The sequence below is a fragment of the Triturus cristatus genome, chromosome 3_1 (genome assembly GCF_964204655.1).
Source record: "Triturus cristatus chromosome 3_1, aTriCri1.1, whole genome shotgun sequence".
NCBI classification, from domain to species: domain Eukaryota; kingdom Metazoa; phylum Chordata; class Amphibia; order Caudata; family Salamandridae; genus Triturus; species Triturus cristatus.
In genome coordinates this window covers 286,741,373-286,760,291 of record NC_140583.1, presented here as the reverse complement: position 1 = coordinate 286,760,291, position 18,919 = coordinate 286,741,373, and positions in this window count along the sequence as shown.

Sequence of the window (18,919 nt, the reverse complement as noted above, 5' to 3'; positions counted from 1 at the left end):
TGAAATATGTATATTGTAGGGCACTATGGTTGAATTCTCTCCAAATATCAGCTGGTTCCATTGCCGAGTGGAATTGTGATGGGTGGGTCATCTCACCCCAACCATGGGCCCCGGCACCTGTCCTATCTACTCTTGGGTCAAAGACCGCTTCAAAATCCCCTCCTATCAGCAGAGTGCCCATAGGCAGCTCAACTAGTAGGGTTCCCAGATCAGAAAGGGTCAGCAACAATAGTCTCCGTAGGGCATAGACCGAACAGACACAGAGGTCCACTCCATTCCAAGTCCTGTGAAGGGACACTTATGAGCCGTGGTCGTCTCCCCAAGTCCTCCTAGGGACAAAGGGCAATGTCTTCTTGACCAGTATTCTCACTCCCCGTAAGTCTGACATGTACCCCGCATGGGCCCTCAGAACATAGCCCATTCTATCTAATGCCTTATATTCATGTCCCTTCAAGTGCGTCTCTTGTATGAGCATAATATCTGGGCCATGACGTTTGAGATGTTTCAGGATTAATGTTCGCTTTATGCCACTGCACTGTCCGTTTATGTACCAGGACCATATCTTTAATCTATTCATGTGTTCACGTTGGTTACCCATACGTCCTGCCTCTGTCCCAATCCCCCATATGTTTCTGCGGAGGGATGCTTAAAGTGTCACCTATACCATTTTGTTGTCTACGTACGCTCTTGCAACTGGCAGAGTGCAGTGAAGCCTGTATAACTACAACCCCAATCCCCAACCTCTGTAACTCCCCCCACCCCGCTACCCTGCTCAGTGGAAATTGAACTGCCCACTCCCCCAACTTGAAGAGTGCTTGTCGCCCCAAACTTATCATGAAACGGCAGAACGTGATGTAGCCGCCCGGATTCAAGCTTGACAGATAGTATTCCATCTTTAATGATAGTACTTTCCCCTTCACCAAGCACCCGGTGCCTATATTGGTCCATGCTTACTTCGAGACCTTCCCTTCTCCTTGCCCCCATCATACTGGCAATTTACCATATTCCCCCAGCCCCCAAAAGTCCCCATGTTCCTCCCATCTCACCACAGATGTCCACCAGCATCAATTCGTATCACTGTTCTCACTCGTTGGTCTGCTGAGAACAGCTGTCGTATATCTCTTAAGGGGATGCCAGTCTGGAATGTTGCTCCGTTCCTGCAGGTCTCCTCTCGCCCGGTCCCCTCGCTGAGTCCTTCTGTCTGTCTCTGGCTGTCCCCTTTCCAACTACCCTCCACCCCTCCAGCCAGTCCTACGCTTCATCTGGAGTTGCAAAGTGCATAGTCTTGCCATCTGTTATCACTTTCAATTTCGAGGGATAGTGCATCATATACTTCAGTTTTTTTTATCGTAAAACTTTTTGGACTTCGTGAAAACTCCTACGTTGGCGCTGCACCTGTAAGGTGAAGTCTGGAAAGAATCTAATTATTGCTTTGCCCGTCCGTAGGTCTCCTTGTGCCCATGCCGCCTGAAGTATTGCACCTCTGTCTCTATAGTTCAGTATGCGTACAATGATGGTTCATGGGGGGCCCCCAGTTTTGGCTGTGGGCCTAGCGCCCTATGTGCTCTCTCCACCAATAAGTAGGTCAACAGGCACTTTGGCTTCAGCTTATTTAAGATCATGTGCTCCACAAATAAGTCCATGCTGGGGCCCTCGGACTCTTCTGGGACCCCAACAATTCTAATATTATTGCGCCGTGCCCTCCCTTCCTGCTCTTCGCAGACATCTGTGTGCTCTGCTAAATCAGGCTCAGTACCTGTTCTTTGAGTCGTTTAGTCATAGAGAGTAGTCCATTTAGCTGCGTTTTAGCTACTGCCATCTTCTCTGATATTTTATGAAAATCTGCGCGGAGCAGGTTGACCTCTATTGTCACACCATCTAGTTTGGGCTCTATCGGGGCTACAGAACTTCGAAGCTCTTGGATGGCAGCCATTATTGTACATAGTGAGGGCTGATCTCCCAATCATAGATCCTCCTGTGTGGCCGGGCTCCCAGTCTCCAGGGACCCAGTGCCTAGTGTCGTCATCTTTACGGTGTACTTGTCTAGGCTGCTCTGCTGTACGGTTTTTAGAGGGCGACCTTTCAACATCTCGGGAGACCACACTCAATGTTTAGCCTTCCTTTGTAGCCGTGGCAGCTGCGCCGATGTGATCCGAAGGCCCGACAGTTCAGGGCCCGCATGACCTTCCAGCAGACCGAGCCCTCCTTACTGCCTCACCAGACTCTAATTTCAGAGAAAGGAGCAGCCAAATACTCCGCACTGTTCCAGCAGATTCAAGACTCTCTCAGGACCTCATCACACCTCTCCAGACCTACCAAACCAGCTCGAGGAGGCCCACACTGTTATACTTAGCCCAGGCTCTCGTGCAGCACTCTCACAGTCTATCCGGGTGGATCACCAGCACCTCACCCGGGTTCCTCTTAATTATTTGGCAGCAGCGGGAGGGTAACACGAACACTCGGTCTCCGCTCAAAGTGCTCACCTTAGGGCCCAGGCCGGCTCACTGCTACTCCGGGTCTCTCCACCCCAGGCACGCTCTTGAACAGTAGGTAGTGGCAGGGTGCAGGCCGCCCAGCCATCACTCTGTTTTCCGGCGTTCCTTCTTCATCAGGCCGGACCCGGCTCCAGGCACTTCAGTCAGGGTCACGCCCAGGCCCCGAATCACTTCCTGCTGTTAATACCGGCAGCAAAGCAGCCCGGCCCCAGAGTCTACTCATGCCCCCCAGGCAGGCACTTCCGGTCACACTATCCTCTAGGGGGAGGGGGGGCAGGAGTCCTCCGCTCATGATCTCAGACGAGCCTCCTTCAGCGGCGTCCATTTTGTCCTGGCCTCCGCTTTCTCCTCTGGTGGTCATGCGGGCATCCCACTGGTCCGGGACCCCGGTCAGATCTACAGGGGGTTGGGGGCATACAGCCTCGTAGACACTGGGTCTAAATGCTGGATGGGTATGTCCGATATTGGGGAATGAGCTCCGGGCGATGCGGAGACCTGTTTGGATGCAGCCATTCCCGTCGGCTGCTAGCCATGCCCCCCAGTTTGTTTTTTCTTGACCAATGAAAGGAGTGCTCTGCAGAGTATACCAGGGGCTTGTGTGAGACCTTGGATTGTGTCTGCTTAACACTCAGTCTCATGAGGGGAGAGATATTACCTGAAGTCTGCATAACTTGCTGGAGAAGCCGTAGGTCTTCCTAGTGCCTGGCAGCTGTCTACCTGCTTAGAAGGAGAATAGTAACGTTTAATATTTAGAGTGCCTAGAAACAGCAGAAGTGTGGTATGAAGAGCTATATACAAATATATAGCTTGGTACTGTAGGAGAGGAGACTGTCCATGGGTAAAACCCACCCCTGTTCCCAGGATGTGAAGTACTCAGAAGAGGCAACTGATATCGTTGCTAACCTAAGACTTGCGAGGTCACATGGCCTCCCAGTGCAGTTCATGTAGTGCACTGGAGAAAAAAATAAAGGCCAGAACAACAGCTGCACCTCCTAGAGACTTGTCTGCTGTTACCGGATGTGGGGCATATTCTGCTAGAGCCATCATTGGCGCAGTAGTGGAGGACCTGGTGTACAGTCCTGAGGTCTCAACTGCCAAGATGAGCACCCATCTATTAGATCTGCTAAGCTGCTCATCCTAGTGGCACCTAGCAAAGAGCGAGGCCATTGTCTGCAGTCCTGTGACCCTGAAATTCATCCTTCACTCTTGGTTGGTTTTCTCAACCGACCACTGTGGTGAGACTCTGTCCTCTTAGTGTGCCCAAACTCGAAAGATGAGATGTCCAGTGTGTCTGTGAAACACCCTACTCCTGCCTTTGCTTGCTCTTTAGCTACAGTCCCCTGCCTAGTTTTTTAGTTTGTTGCAAGAAGGAGGGGCTCCAAAATACTCTTAAGGACTTTGGTTTCCCGCTGCTGGGATTGATTCCTCTGGACTGATATGAGGATTCCAGCCATAGCCCGAGGGCAAATCATTCCCCGACTTGTGCATGCAAGGGTTTGTAATGTTATTAAGCTACCAGCTGGGGTGTGACTTCATCTCCCATAACTTTTGAGTGCTTGAGGTGGGGCTGTCGACGCCTTTAGACAGACACACAGGTTCCGCAGTGCGGGGGGTTGATGTGGGGTCTTTTGCTACAGCCTGAGGGGGATTTCTCTCTTGACTAAATTTAAAGACGTCATAAGTTGATAATCATAATTGTTAGAAATCTTTTTTTAAATGTTTGTCATTGTTCTGTTGTTGCTGCTAACTGAGGGTATATTGAGAATCCCCCCCATAGTGCTGTGTCCAATTCTCTAAACTTTAATCATCTTAAGTTTGCCATCCATTGCTATTGCCATGGCACAGTTGTGTCAGTATGTTATATACAGTAGACCCCCAAGGGTTATTTTATGTATTTGTTCATTATCACAATTATTTTATTGAATTGAGGTATTGTTGTTGAGCTTATTTTATTATATATATATATATTTATTGAAAAGGCTTTATTTAATGTCAGACGTAGCAATAGGGAAAAGGAAGTTTAGCGAAAACATTTCAGGAGAGCCCATCAATAAGAGAACCCCTGCATCAGCTCCAAAAAACTGTACCTTGCAAGGCATTAATGACCTCATTAAGGAAGTCGAACAAATTCTACGCTCTGAGTGTCCAATTTAGCAGGTGCAAAACCAAAAAAATCTACAGTATACCCACTATTTAGCAACAGGGGAACTCAAAATACAGCTTCTAATTCTAATGAACCACTTGTAATTCACACACAGACATTTTACATTAATGGTAATGCTACATCAACTTCCCAAGTCAGTCCCCAAACTGAGCCTCTTATCCCATTGGAACCCACGATACTTTGTTGGAATCACTTTCTACCTCTGGCATTGAGCAAAGAACGTAACATGGAGTCTAACTTGAGATCTTCTAGTAATGTACAGCCAATAGGGCCAGTTGAGACTAGGGAATAACTAAAAGATCTATGGGAAATTATTGATATCATGAGGGCTGAGATTATGGATTTAAGAGCTAAGGTGAGCATGCTGACATGGACTATGAAGGCAGGTTGCGGGGCAGACCGAGGTTCCTTGTATCTTAATTGGGGTGGGCAAACTATTTCCATCTACTGCAGTTTCCATGACTTCTCGTCCGTAATTTATCCAGTAGAAAAGAGCAAGAGCCATAAATGTACCACCTTGTTTGGAATCCTCTTGCCCAAGACCCCTTGTAGCTAATAACAATTATAATACTATTGCCCCTAATCTGCCTGCATCTCTTTTGCAATACCCAAGGCCTTTGAGCTGAGGCTCCAAATACTGATGATCCCTTTCATACCAGGACCATCTATATGACACGTGTCCCTAAACTCACATGAAAGACAAAAACAAAGCTTATCTAATCAACAAACCATCCATTGGATTAGAGATGTCTGGAAGTGTTGCAGTGTAGTCCATTCAGACATCCTTGAGGCTACACGAGGTGATCATTTAGATTCCATCACGTTAACATTCAAGCATCACTTCATTGCAAGCAGCCTCCTATCACTTGAGGCTCGACCCATTCCACTGTTTAATTCCAAGATACAATTTAAAGTCCATACATCTGTCCAACAAAGGGCGGACCGTGTCCATGTTTCTTCCTGTACATCCCTTGTTGACTGACTGGAGCCTTCCAGGTATCCTTCTCCCAATAGCTCTGTAAGGCATAAAGTAAGATCTAGGCAGGAGATCCCTTTAGAGCCAGCTATCATGACCAAAAGCCAGGTATCGGTTTTCTTTGACCAGGCCCAAACGAATTGTACCACTCCGGGAAACCAGTCCTCTGAAGAACCAGAACCTTATGGGCCTGGCGGCGCAGGGTACGCTTTAATCTCCTGGGTTCTCCTGCTTCAGCTAACAGAGACACGGGGACACTCTGTCGGCGTAAAAGATCAGATTTTATTAGCTGCAGCTAGTACAGTTGTCCTAGAAGTACACACGGTATGTTCTCAGGAGACTACCACTTCACTCCGTGGCGCACAATCTTTTGTAGTACATAGGTGACATATACATTAACGAAGGACACACCTAAAACATACATGGAAAAACCAATAAGAATAGTCTGAAAATAAGTCCGAGCCAATAGAAAGAATTTGAAAACAAAAGTATCGGGTAACCCGAAGAAGCCTCTCCTCTAACTGTTGCCTTCCCTCCCACAGGTTAAGGTATTAACTTGTCCGCAACTGACTTGCAGGTGACGAGATATGTTTGTGTGTTTTGGAGGGCAGTTGTGAAACGAGAGAATACGAGCAGAGGACAGCGAAGGCCAGAAGATAAGATAAAGTCAGAAGAGAATAGTGTGAACCAACAGATAGTTAAGACAGGGATTAGAAAAACCAGACAGGGATTAGTGTACTCGGCCAGTCTCTAACACTAGCTTTGTAAACAGAGGCACAAGGCTATTTTGACACGATATTGCAGGAAAAGCAGAAAAGACTTCGTTCGTCATGCTGCCTGAGTGAGGGCAACACAAAATGGCGGCGGAGCACAAAATGGAGGCTCAATACGATCGTGATCGAAAATCGAATTTCCTCAGACCCTCCTTTTGCCAGAACTCAGGCAAGATACACAGACTCACGTTAATCTGAGTCGATGTCGATGGCCATGAGGTCATCGAGCTGTTGCTGTAACATCATTCTAATATTCTCTGTTCTTTGTGTCTTAGGTTTTGGGATGTACAGAGTAGCACAAAGGTCGCAAATGGCGGGACCACAGTGCATACAAAGACAACAAGAGAAAATGATGGCTAAAACCATACCAAGGAATGTTAGCACTTTCCAACCCCATTTGGATAGTAGTCCCCAAAACCATCCCAATAACGACCAATCTCCTTCGACCTGATTAATCGACTCGGAGATTATATGTAATTTAGAGATGGCTTGGTATACTGTCGGAGCATCATCAGGTATATAAATAAAGCAACTTGATTTGATCAATTTACAGACTCCACCACGATCTGCAAGAATAACATCTAAGGCAACTCGGTTCTGCAAAGTCATAAGACGATCCGCCTGTAGTTCCGCTGTAATATTACTCAAAGCTCCTACAGTGAGGTCTATGGTAGTCTCTACGACACAAACCAGTTGTCTCATATTCCTGCTATTTGCCATAGGACCCCAAAAAGGAAGAAATCCTTTAAGGAAGTATCCTCCCTCTTGTCCTGCTGTGCCTTTGGAATCAATTATTCCTCTGCCATATCTGTTTCTATGAAAATTTGAAGACACAGTGTATGTAGGGGGAAGAAGAAAAGCTATATAGCAAGTTCCAGAAAAATCAGTTGCCAACCACGTATAGGCTCTATCGTGACAGATAAAATACGTGCCCTGAGATGGAACTAACGGCGGCGAATTCTGAGATGAGTGGATGTACGTATGGGAACACAAACTTTTTCTCTGTTCGATGTCAGTAGTCTGGCCATTTATTTGCAAACAAAATTTGCCTTGATGAGCTACAGTCCAAATTGGTGGAGATTTTCCCTGTTTAAATTTTACTATTTTCCATGATTTTGGCCATAGCTATCATTCCCTTTATCAATGAACTATGACTGAAATCTGGTCCACTAATATAAGAATTGACAGGTCGTTTAAATCGGCTTTGATAAGCGTTAGAGAAAATAACAAAATAAGCCCAAGCAGAACCTTCATAAGAGAACGGAAGGACTAAATATGGCATCCCTTTTTCTGTGGTATGAGGCATTAGCCCACACACCCAACAATCGGTTGTATTAATTACTAATTGGTGTTGGTGTAATAACTGGATAAACGAATTGTTGTAATATTCAATTCTTCTAACGAGTTCATGTTGAGGAAGTGTATGAAATAGATGTGGAGAGATAGTAGAATAAGAAGGCACAGTAATAGAAGAAGGGACAACTTTTTGCTGCATAGCATGAACAATCCAACCTATACACGCCAATAAAATACATAATAATATAAAAACACATAAAGTTATACCACAACGACTGTATATTATTTTACAATAATTGTCTTTCATTTTGTTCTTTCTCTTTCTTTCGCCTAATGTAGTTTCCATCTTCTAAATGGATGCTCACGGCAATCTTCCTTAATCACTTGGTCACGATTGTCTGCCGTCCTATGACACTGCAAGTCCTGCAGGCCTATTGCCACTACTCAGGTCACAACCAAGACTCCTACCGTGACCCTGCAACCGGGATAGAAACTACATGGAAGAGAGAATCTCAAGTTTTCTTCTTCAATCTAGGTCTTAAATCGTAATGAGCCTTATCAGGTACAGTCTGATCCTGAAACAATGTTCGTGGATTTGTGGTATTCAGACGAAAATGTGGTGGTACAGCTTCTTGGAGAATGTCGTCGTTTTCTTTTTCTGACAGTGTTCCATTCAAGCGTGCATCACTAAAAGGTATAAATCGTGGAACCTTCTCGCTTTCAGAGCCACTTATACCCTTACGAACCCACTGATCAAAGGGCAAAGGCAAAGGAACCTTCTTGCAGTGCACGCCGTGAATCCAGTTCTTCTTTCCTTCAACCTTTACTGCTGTACGAGTAGTCAGAAGAACCTGACGGGGTTCTCTCCAGCGAGGCTCCAAATTCTTCGTCCTTTGGAAATTCTTCACACAAACCCAGTCACCTGGTTGGATGGAATGACCTGAGTCTGTGGAGGCCTCTGGCAAAGCGCTCTGAACCTGTTGATGGAGAACACGCAATTTAGTTGTGAGGTTGTGCAAATAATCAATCAACATCGGGTATGGTATATCAGAGTACTTTTTAGGGCGAGGGACTCCCCATACATTAGCTGGGCGTCCGAAAACTATCTCATAAGGGCTAAGTCCCAAACGAGAATGCACAGCCGTTCTTGTGGATAGAAGAGCCAAAGGTAGGGCATCGGGCCAACTAAAGCCTGTACTAACCTGCTTAAGCTTTAAAGTACCATTGTAGCATTCCACTAGACCCGCTGACTGTGGATGGTTTGCCGCATGGAACTTCTGTTTTATACCAAGACCTGCACAAACTTTTTGCATGACTTGGCCCACAAATTCGCTCCCATTGTCACTCCAGACAATGCGCGGCAAACCAAATCTAGGGAAAAACTCTTTTAGAAGTACTTTGGCTGTAGATAAAGCAGTATTGTCTTTCAGGGGGTAAGCCTCTATCCATCTGGAAAAGGCACATACCACAACTAGAACATATTTGAGATTGTTGCATCGTTCCATGTGAATGTAATCGATTTGCAACACCTCAAATGGATAGGTCGGAAGAGCAAAATGACCTGCTGGAGTTGGGGTTCCCTTTCCCGGATTGTACATTAAGCAAATAATGCAGTGTTTCACTACATTTTCTGCACACTTTGGTATTCCTTTGTTTTGCCACACTGGAGCCAGAAGCTTGCATATTCCTTTCGCACTTAGGTGGGCTGGACCATGCGTCATAGTAACTATGGGTAGTACATAAGCGTCTGGTAACAGCCAATGTTGGTGCTCGGACAATTCCACCCAACATCCCATCTCGTCTAACATTCCTGTACTTTCTTTCCACTTTCTCAATTCTTTCTCTGTAGCCTCTTCTTGAATTGATTTCACACTTGCTACTGTGTCCTCATACATTCCTTTTTCTCTGACCCAATTTGCAGGGCCCGCAACATACATGCGACTTGTAGCATCTCTGGCTGTCTTTTTCGCTACCTCATCCGCAAATGCATTCCCGCCACCAACATCGTCAGTAATCTTCTTATGTGCGCTACACTTCACAATTGCTATCTGGGTAGGCAAAGCAAGTGACTCAAGAAGGTCAGTCACCAACTGACCATGTTGTGTCTTAGTGCCATGGGAAGTGAGGAATCCCCTTTCTTTCCACAAACGTCCAAAATTGAATGCCACACCAAAAGCGTACTGGCTATCGGTATACACGTTCACTCCTTTTCCTTTGGATAACACACACACTCTGGTTAAGGCTATCAATTCAGCTGCCTGGGCTGAATTATGTCTGATGCTTGCTGTTTCCACAACTGTATGCAAGGTAGTAACAGCATAGGCTGAAGTTGTCTCTCCATTAGGAAGCTTAAAACAAGAACCATCTACCCATAGCGTTCCATCCGGATTCACTAATGGCATGTCTGTTAAGTCAATTCTACCTTTTGTCTCTTCCTCAGTACGGAAGAAACAATCATGTTGTTCTTGAACACCTTTCTCTTCTGGCAGAGGCAACAAAGTAGCTGGATTTAAAGTATTACATCGTTTGATATGCACGTGACTAGCCAAGAGCGTCAGCTCATATCCAGACAAACGAGCACTCGTAAGATGCTGTGTTTTTGTTCTGTTTAGCAAAGTATCCACTGCATGTGGCACCATAACAATGATTTTATTATCTAGCACCACTCCAGCAGACTATCGAATAGAAATTGCTGCTGCTGCTGTCGCTTTAAGACAACTAGGCAATGCTTTAGCCACTGGATCTAACGTAGCCGAAAAATAGGCACATGGTCGCTGTTTATCTCCAAATCGCTGTGTTAAGGCTGACAACGCACAACCTTCTCTTTCATGAACATAGAGCGTAAAAGGCTTACTGTAATCAGGAGTACTTAGTACAGGAGCGGAACACAGAGCAGCACGTAAGTCAGTAAAACTCCTCTGACATTCGTCAGTCCATGGAAGGGGCTGAGGCGTATCTTTCAATGTGAGTGCCAACAAAGGTTTGGCCAACAGAGAGAAGTTAGGGATCCACTGTCTACAATAGGAAGTAATGCCCAGAAAGGCACGTACCTCTCTTAGGGCCTCATGTAGGTAGCGAAATACCGGTCGGTAACGGCCGATTTTCGGTAAATATGCCGTTACCGACCGGTATTCAGACAAGTGAGATGTAGGAGTCCAAAAACCACTTTTCGGTAAATATGAGGCGGTAAATACCGATTCATAGTTACCGAATTCTAAAATACCGATTCATATTTACCGAATACATAATTAACGAATCGGTAAATATGAAGTGGTAAATATGAAGTGGTAAAAATTTAAAATGACATGTAGGAGCAGTCGGTAATTAAGAAATCCAGGAAAATCGGTAAATAAGAGTCGGTAATTAACACGGATTGAAAGCAGGTGGTAACCATCAACAATGCACATAAGCAATCCCAAAATGCAACAGCGTGGACAACATGGCCGCCATGTACGTCATTGCAAGGCGCCTACGTCTACAGGCAGCAGGACTGAGGGTGTGGCGACGGGAGGAACAAATCTACAGACAGCGCATCACACTATTACAGCTGACTGATGCAGAGATACATGAGAGGTACAGGCTACACCCCGAAACCATCATGGACCTGATAAGGGACCTGCACCCACTCCTGGACCAGCCAACAAGAAGGGCGCACGCCATACCACCACATGTGCAGGTGCTCTGCAGCCTACATCTACTGGCATCCGGCAGTTATCAGGTGGTGATAGCTGCGGTGGGTGGTGTATCCCAGAGTTGCCTGTCCCGTTTCTTCAGGAAGTTCCTGGATGCCATGATGCAGAGAATGCACCACTACATAAGCTTCCCAAACACACAGGCTGCACTGCAGAAAACAAAAACAGACTTTTATCACATGGCACAGTTCCCCCATGTCATCGGCTGTATTGATGGTACACACATCCCAATCTGTCCACCAGCTGATACAGAGCACATCTACAGGAACAGGAAGTCCACCCACTCCATCAATGTGCAGGTGATCTGTGATGCAGGGAACATCATCACAGATATTGTTGCAAAGTTTCCTGGGAGCACCCACGACTCTTACATCTTCCAGAATAGTGGGATCTACACACGACTGAGTGCCGGCGAATTCGGAGAGGGATACCTGCTGGGTAAGTAACAGTGACGCCCCTTGCAACCTGCAAATCAGAGTGTATAGAGGCATGTAACTGATGGTTCCCTTTTACTCATCCAGGCGACAGTGCATATGCATGCCGTTCATTCATCCTCACTCCCTACCTACACCCAGCAACCCAGAGTGAGAGACGATACAACGTGGCCCACAAAACAACACGCAATGTGGTGGAGCGCACGTTTGGACTACTGAAGAGCAGGTTCCGCTGCCTCCACAAGAGCGGAGGCGCACGCCAGTACAAACCCATCACCTGCTGCAAGATTATTGCCACTTGTGCAATGCTGCACAACCTTGCCACGAAAAAAGGTACAGATGTGGAACTAACATATTTTGAGGACAACGAGGATGAGTCAGGCCAGCCACAGGGCAGCGCAGCTAGAGTGCCAACTGCAATCGATGGGAGAGAGAGACGGGCAGAGATCACATGCAACTATTTCTGAGTAAGTGAGGGGACACAGCGAGTTGTGAGAAGTCATGACGTAGTTTAATGTGGCACCACGCCATGAACACATGAACAGGCCAAACTGGCAATATACCATCTATACAAGGAGTATGTCCAGGGTTACGTCACCCAATGGGAAGTGGCTAAGCAGGGCCACATCAATGTTTGCGCATACGCGCTGCAGTGGTGGATTGCACGGCCTGTGCATCCTCACTAGAGCCAACCCCAAGCCGCCTGCTGCTCCTGCGTGCTTCGGGGACGGGGGGTGTGATGCTGCTGCTGGTGTCGATGCTCTCCGCAGCATCCCCTGCAGCAGTTGTCGACGCCTGACTAGTCAATAGCACCCCTAGTGCACTTGTCACCTGCACCATCCCCCGAGACAGGTCGCTGCAGCACTGTGTTAGGCCCTCCTGCATCGTCACAGAGCGCCGGCAAAGTAGGGAAGTCGCAGTTGCCAGACGGTTGAGTGCCCTGCTGGTAGTGTCCCTTCTCTGGCGTTCCCGGCGCCGTGCTTCGATGTCAGCATCTAATTTGCTGCACAACTGCTGGATTGACTGGGACATGTCCCGAATGCCCGCAGCCATGCCGCCAATGTTTGTGTCCATGTTGACTAAGCTTGTCTTCATCACCCGCATGTGCCTCTGGACTGACATAACTGTCTTTGATTGCAGGCGCTGTTGCTTCAACATTTGGCCCTCGAGCCCCAAGAAGACACCATGGCCGTCAGTGGGTGCTGGTGGACTCTGGACACGCGACCTGTGGCGCCCTCTTGCTCCCGTCTGTGCTGCCTGTGAGGTGTGGGGCACAGTGGGATGGCTCCCTTCCTGGTGCCCGGTGCGGTCTTCTGGGCCCATGCTGTCGTCTGACGAGGTGTCGAAGGCTCGTAGCCTGGCTGCTGGACGCCTCCTCATTCTCACACCTGCAAGCGGAGATGTGGCCGGTGATTCGAACATGAGTGGCGATGCTGGCTGTGGTTGTGGTGATGCTGGCTCTCGGTGAGGTGATGCTGGCTCTGTGTGCGGCGAGGCTGGCTGTGTTGGTGGTGCGGCTGCCAGTGGGCCTGCTCCCTGGTCTGAACTCGTGCTGGCTAGAGGTGATTTTTGTGGCCGGTGTGCCGTCTCCCCTGCAGCATGCCCTGTACTGCATGATGTCACATCTGTGGACAGAAAAACAACATTGGCTCAGTGTCCCCGAAGGGCTGCATTGCAAGCGTCACAATAAATCATTTCACATTCCAATCTGTCCTCTGTCTCCTTGTGCCTCGAGTGCGTGACATGCCTTGTTGCCCTGTGACATTTACGTCATGGTTAGTGTTGCCCTGACTACATCTCCCGGAATGCATTGCCTGTCTGCACTGACACGTGTGGACTGCAGTGTGATTCTCGTTTCACAATGGGGGATGTGGGATAGGGGTAGGGGAGGCTACATTGCTGTGCTTTCGTCTTACCTTGGTGTGTTGCGGCTCTGGCAGAGCTGTCGGCGTCCCCAAGACCCACGACGCTCTCTTGCTCGATTGTGGCCGCCACCAGCTCCTCCAGTTCGGTGAGGGCAGGTGCCCTGTTGGTTCCACCTCCGGTCTGGCTGGCCTCCTTCTGGATGTCGCCCATCTTCCTCTTGGTCACAATCCTCAGGTCATACCAGCGCTTTTTGAGGACCTCAATGTCCCTGTGGGTCACTCCCACAGCATTGACCTGCGCCTGGATGGCCAGCCATATGTTGCGCTTTTCGGCCTCAGGCACTTGCAGGGATTGCCTCCCAAACAGCTTCTGGTGCTGCTTCACCACCTCCTCCACCAGCACCTGGAGTTCCTTGGGGCTGAATTTGAGCTTCCTCCTCCTTTCCCCTCCGTCTTTCTGTGTTCTCTGGCTGGACATGCTGTTCGTTTCCCGCTCGCACATGCAACTGCTCCCTGCCTCTCCTCTGCACTCCAAGCCTCTCCAGGGTCGGCTAATTATGTACACCTGCCTGGGTGTGGCCACGTCGGCTAATTGTGTACACCTGCCTGGGTGTGGGCAGTTCCTGGTTGGGTGGGCTGTCGTTGCACAGGATTAGCTGTTTCGTCAAGTCATGTGATGTTATTTACCGAATCCGTACATACCGATTCGGTATTTTCCGATTCGGTAGATACCACCTCGGTATTTTCCGATTCGGTAATTATCACCTCGGTATTTACCGAATCGGTGAATTCCGATTCGTATTTACCGAATGTTACCGAATCGGTAACTGTTACCGAATTTTTACCTACATATAACTTACCGATTCTAATTTACCGATTCGGTACGGCTCGGTATTTAAGAACCGGTAAAATGTATTTACCTACATGAGGCCCTAAGTGTGGATGGCACAGACATTTGCGCAATTGCTTGGATACGTTCTGGGGTTAATCGTCTTCCCTCCTTTGATAAGAGATGACCCAAGTAGGTAACCTCTTGGCGAACATATTGTAGCTTAGAAGGTGAAACCTTATGATTAAGATTGGATAAGTGTCGCAACAATGCAACCGTCACATTCTTACACATGTCCTCTGAATCAGCAATCACAAGTCGTCCATGTACTGAATGAGAGCAGCACCAGATGGCAAGGAAAAAGCATCAAGATGACATTTCAGACCTTGACTATAAATAGAGGGACTTTCACAATAGCCTTGAGGTGCGCGCTTGAACCGGAAGCTTCGGCCTCCAAGAGAGAAGCCAAAAATGTCCCTACTCTCTTCGGCAATGGGAATACTAAAGAAAGCATTTTTCAGATCGATAACAGAAAACCAAACCGCTGTAGAAGGTATCATCGTCAACAGCGCAGTGATATCTGGGACAACAGGAAACTGTGGTACAACAATTTTGTTTACCTTCTGAAGATCAATTACAAAGCGATAAACAGGAGGCTGAGAAGGATCAGTGCGTTTAAGAACGGGAAGAATAGGGCAATTACATATGTTACCTCTCGTTTCCTCAACCACATCTTTCTGAATCAAATCATGAATGATTTCCAAAAGCGCTCTTTCACCTTCAGTGGAAATTCTATATTGAGGAACGCGTGGCAATTCAGCATTGGGCTTGAGAGTAACAACATAAGGTGGGATTTCAAGACAACCAACATCATTTGGACCCGTGGCCCAAAGCGTTGTAGGAAGAGAGAGCAATTCAGGTGGGAATTGATCTTTAGACAAAAACATTGGAGAAGTCAGTTTCTGTCCTAAAGTAAGATGTACACCAGAAGGAGAGCAATATATCGTTGCATGTAACCTTTTCAATAGATCCAAGCCCAATAGATTCTCGCCGCAACCATTCGTTAAGAGAAGCGGAACTTCTAAATCATAAGGGCCAATTGAAATAGGCAAAGGGCAAGAAACCGGATTATGAACTGGGGCGCCAGAAAAACCTACAGATACATTCATTAAGCCAGACAAAGGTGCCCCAGGGAGTTTTGAATGAATGATAGAACTTCTCATCGCACCAGTATCTAAAAGAAATGGCTCTGAAACACCCATTGTAGTGACATTAACATAAGGTCCATTCTGATCTACTGGAATCGACATAACTCCCTTACTTTGTCCATGGCTGTCCTAGTTAACATGAAGACTTTCATTTTCGCCTTCAACATAACAATCCTCATTGTAATACTGTGTAGACCGAACGTTTTGCTAATCAAAGTAGTTCACGGAGTTAGGAGGAGGAAGGGAATGCTGTTCTTGGGTCAACATACCTCGACCTATACCTCTGTTTGCTGACTGGAGGCCACCACGACCTCGTGGAGCAGTTAGTGTCTCATTGCGCTGTAATAAAACCGGACAACTATTCTTAAAATGACCTTCCTCACTACAATAGGCACATTGATTAGGACCTAACAAAGGTCGTGGAGTATATGGCTCAGGCTTTTGATACACCCTCTGAAACTGTGGAGGCTGTTGAAACTGGGGCTGAGCATAACGAGGTGGATAAGCCTGTTGTAAAAGAAACGTAGTTTTCAATTCTTTAGTCTTTTTCTCTTGCTTATCTCTTTCTTCTTTATCTCTATTTTCATAATATTGAGCAGTAGCCAATATCTGGGCTGAAGAGGAAACAGCCCATGAACTTTCGGAGTCTTTCAACTTATGCGATAGCTCAGGTAGCAGATTAAATACGAACGTATCTACAAATAATCGCTGTCCACTCTCTGTAGTCATGTCCTGACCACTGTGATCAATGAATGTCTCCTCGAAACGAGTGAAGAAATCGGAGACACTCTCATCTTTCTTCTGTTTACACGCAGCTAGTTTATCCCAGTTAACTCTCAAGGCAGGCATCATCGTTTTCATTAATGTAATGATCCTACCAGGGAGTTCTGAAATCAAAGCATCAGGCTTCGCACCACCCACTTGGGCTCTATCTGCGGCAATTATAGCATCCCAGTATCCACCTAATTCTTGGGCATGATTCTCCTTACGAATCCTAGCCCATAACGCTGGTGGGACTACATTCCCCATCAACATATCAATATCTGCTAAATTCATAATACAGGCATCAACAGTCTGTGACAATTCTTTATAATGACCGGCAGGGTTTTTACGAGGATCCGGTAGAGACTGTTTAAGAGCCAAAACTTCAGATCTTTTCCAGGGGACATGTGCCCATATTCGCTGGAAATGGGCAGGAATAGCTTGATTAGCACCTGCTGCTGCAACCTCTTCTCTCCATACCGGAGGAACCTCTCTCATTGGGTAATTTTTCAGTGTCAACCTAACTGAGGGATCGGAGTCAAGAAAAGTCTGTGAGGCAAATAAAGTTCTAAAGGTAACAAGTGTCTTTACAGCGTCCTCAACCTTAGAACCCACAATGAGTCCCTTATCAAAATTAGCCTGAATATCTAACAGGCCCTGAGGAACCGAACCCAAGTCCATATCCTCCCAACTTTTAACAAGAGTATCACACATAACATTGAAAACATACCTCTGCGTAGGTGCATTCCACTGTCAGAAGGTAGGCATAATGTCAGGTACACTATACTGAGGACCCTTCTCAATCCATTTGCGAGCGAGAGAGTCCAACCTTTCTCGTTCTTCGGAAGCTGGGAACTGACTATGAGACTGTCTTCGAGAAAATGCCGGGGACATATTTAACGCCTCAAAGAAAGGAGATAAAAGACCAGAGACCGTATCTGGGAGTCGTTTACGTATAGACGGAGAATTTGACATAAGAATAGGGGACAAGGTATTAGGCGAACTAACTAAAGAAGAATCAGTAATTACCGGGGGAACAGAGGGCAAAGAAGATGAAGGAAAAGGAATCTAAGGCAAAGCTGGCAGAGGCGGCAATACTTGAGGGGGCAAATGTGGAAGAGCCGGAGCAAGCGGAGGCGCGACTGGTGGCTGAACAGGCTGTAACAACGGGGGTGCATTAGCACCTTGTACATAGGGCGGAGGCAATCTCAATAGGTGAGACATCAAGGGATCTTCCTCTAAGTCCTTTCTTTTATCAGAAGGGGAAGCTGGCAACATCGGATAGCATTTATCTATTGCCATATGATGCTGTCTCTCTGAAATTTCCATCGCATTGTTAACTTCATCATCTTTAAATTGCTGGGCAGCCTGTATAATTGTCATACCCTGTGCTTTCCTATCTCGTTTTTCTTGCTTAATTTTTCTCTGTTTGGCTTCCTTACGCCAAAGGCGGAAAGAGTCAAACATTGCCGGCCGGGCTTTTCTTTTAAATAAAATAGTTTCCAAATTATCTATTATGTCAGGTTCAAAACTACCATTTTCTGGCCATTTTAAAACACCATCATTCTTCGTGTATCGGAACCATGTCTTGTTAAAGGCAATGGGGCCAACACCATGCTTAGAATAGAGCTCATAAGTGGGAGTTCCAACCGAAGGAATCGGACAAGAGTCCTCCAGCCGGGAATCCCTATTACAACCAAAGCAACAAAGTTTCTTAAACTTAGTCAGACCAGGCATCGTTATTTCACTGGACTGTTCACAAACATCAAGGGGGTTAACTCAATTAACACAGCACAAATGTACTTACCCCTCGGCTTCGGTTATTGCAATACCCGAATCAAAGACCCAAAGAACCAAAGAACCAAAGAACCAAAGAACCAAATGTGGGAGCGACCCACCAATACTTAACTAAGATGTCTTCTTACACCAACAGAGGCCAGTCTATCGTCTCGCTTTACCATACATCACCAAAAAGAGGGCCAAGGCAGGGCAGCAGTCAGGGCAGCAGTCGTCAGTAGCCGCCAGGACAGAGTAACCACGCTGCAAAAGACCTTCGGACCACTTTCGACATAAAGGGGTCGCTTGACGTGGTTCGCGATTCCTCCAGAATTTTCTTGTGGGGTTCCTCACGACCTTCAGGCAGAACCACTACCTCTGAAGCCGCCCCACGTTGGGCGCCATTTGAAGAATCAGTAACCTTATGGGCCTGGCGGCGCAGGGTACGCCTTAATCTCCTGGGTTTTCCTGCTTCAGCTAACAGAGACACGGGGACACTCTGTCGGCGTAAAAGATCAGATTTTATTAGCTGCAGCTAGTACAGTTGTCCTAGAAGTACACACGGTATGTTCTCAGGAGACTGCCACTTCACTCCGTGGCGCACAATCTTTTGTAGTACATAGGTGACATATACATTAACGAAGGACAC